The sequence below is a fragment of the Microtus ochrogaster genome, linkage group LG5 (assembly GCF_000317375.1).
Source record: "Microtus ochrogaster isolate Prairie Vole_2 linkage group LG5, MicOch1.0, whole genome shotgun sequence".
In the NCBI taxonomy this organism is placed as follows: Eukaryota; Metazoa; Chordata; class Mammalia; order Rodentia; family Cricetidae; genus Microtus; species Microtus ochrogaster.
The window spans coordinates 6,425,148-6,427,841 of record NC_022031.1 but is presented as its reverse complement, the minus strand read 5'-3'; positions in this window follow the sequence as shown (position 1 = coordinate 6,427,841).

Below are 2,694 nucleotides of genomic sequence, written 5' to 3'. Positions count from 1 at the left end.
AGAGAGGTCCTGGAAGGCAGCAGGGTGTGCTCCTGCCCTGGGGCTTCTTTGTAGCATCCCACCCTGCCCCTCAAGCCTGCCATTTTAAATGTAAGGTCCTCGGAGCCCAGCAAGAGGCCCTGATCCCCTGCTGAGGGGATCCAGAAAGGTGAGTGAGTTCGACCTTGCTGCCAGAAAGTCTCAGGGAACTGAGTCCAGGCCCACTCCAGTTCACTAAGCTTTTCTAGCAGTACAGCAGGGTGTGTTTCTGCTGCTGCCTTTCTTTTCCCCAATCCACCCTGCCCCCAAGTACTTCTTTTCATCTGTGGGGTCCTTGGATCCCCCATTACAGATGCTTTAGGGCAGAGGGGATCTGAGAGCCTGCTCTAGTGCTGAACGGACCTATGAGAGGACAGATCAAGAAAAACTCCCAAGTACACAGTCAGCCACACCAAAGATTAGAACAACATGCCAAGACTCTGCTGGCCTCATTTGAAGGAAGAGATGGGCAGCCACCAATGCAAGAATTCCTCCAACATCCTGAAAAGCAATATGATTAACACCAGAATGCAACGAACATGAAACAGAAAGACTTGAACATCCGAGCCCAGAAGAAATCGACTTTAAATGTAACCTTATGAAAATGATGGAGAACCTAAAACATGAAGTGAAAAACCGCCTTAAAGAAATGGAAGAGAAGGCAAATGAAAAGTTAAAAGAAATGAATAAATCCCTCAAAGATACCCAAGAAAATACAATCAAACAGGTAAAGGAAACAGTTCAAGACTTGAAGACAGAAATGGATGTAATAAAGAAAACACATACCAAGGGATGGCTGGATATGGAAAATCTGGGTAAATGAACAGCAACTACAGAGACAAGTATAACCAACAGAATACAAGAGATAGAAGAAAGAATCTCAGGCATAGATGATACTAAAGAGGAAATAGACTCATTGATCAAAGAAAACAGCAAATCCAACAAATTCCTAACACAAAACTTTCACAAAATCTGGGACACCATGGAAAGACCAAACCTAAGAATAGTAGAGGTAGAAGAAGAAGAAGAAGAAGAAGAAGAAGAAGAAGAAGAAGAAGAAGAAGAAGAAGAAGAAGAAGAAGAAGAATTCTAGTTCAAAGGCCCAGAAAATATATTCAGCAAAATTATAGAAGAAAGATTTCCCAGTTTAAAGAAGGATATTCCTATGAAGGTAAAAGAAGCTTACAGAACACCAAATAGACTAGATTAAAAAAAAAGCCACTCGCCATATAATAATCAAAACACAAAACATACAGAATAAAGAAAGAATATTAAGAGCTGCAAAGGAGAAAGGTCAAGAAACATATAAAGGTAAACCTATCAGAATCACACCTGATTTCTCGATGGAAACCATGAAAGCCAGAAGGTCTTGGACAGATGTGCTGCAGAAACTAAGAGACCATGGATGCAAGCCTAGACTACTATACCCAGCAAAGGTTTCTTTCACCATCTATGGAGAAAGCAAAGTATTCCATGGCAAAAACAGATTTAAACAATACATATCCACAAACTCAGCCTTACAGAAAGTACTAGAAGGAAAACCTCAACCCAAGGAAGCCAACAACACCCACAGTTGCACAGACATCTGATAACCCTCTACCAACCTAAAGAAAGGAAACACACAAACACTACCACCAAAAAGTAACAGGAGTTAACAACCACTGGTCATTAATATCACTTAATGCCAATGGACTCAATTCAAATATAAAAAGACACAGGTTAAGAGAATGGATACAAAAACAGGATCCAGCATTCTGCTGTTTATGAGAAACACACTTCAGCCTCAAAGACAGACATTACCTCAAAGTAAAGGGTTGGGAAAAAGTTTTCCAATTGAATGGACCTAAAAAACAAGTGGGTATGGCTATCCTAAAATCTAACAAAATTGATTTCAAACTAAAATCGATCAGAAGAGAGGGGGGAAAGTACACTTTATACTCATAACAGGAACAATTTATCAAGATGAAGTCTCAATCTTGAATATCTATACCCCTAATATAAAAGCACCCACATATGTTAAAGAAACATTTCTAGAACTCAAATCACACATCAAACCCCACACACTAATAGTAGGAGATTTCAACACTCCTCTCTCACCAATGGACAGGTCAACCAGACAGAAACAGAGAAATAAGAGAACTAACAGATGTAATGAATCAAATGGAATTAACAGAAATCTATAGAACATTCCACTGAAACAGGAAAGAATATACCTTCTTATCAGCATCTCATGGAACCTTCTTGAAAATTGATCACATACTCCATATAAAGCAAACATCCAAAAATACAAAAAAAATAAAATGGAGTGACCCATTGTGTCTTAACAGATCATCATGGAGTAAAGTTAGACTTTAAAAACAATACCACCCCCAGAAAGCCTAAAAACTCATGGAAACTGAACAGTCAACTACTGAACCACCCCTGGGTCAAGGAAGAAATAAAGAAAGAAATTAAATTCTTCCTTAAATTTAATGAAAATAAAGACACAACAGACCCAAGCCTATGGGACACTATAAAAGCAGTGCTAAGAGGAAAGTTCATAGCATGAAGTGCTCACATAAAGAAAACAGAAAAAGCTCACATTAGAGACTTAGCAGCACACCTGAAAGCTCTAGAAGAAGAAGAAGAAGAAGAAGAAGAAGAAGAAGAAGAAGAAGAAGAAGAAGAAGAAGAGGA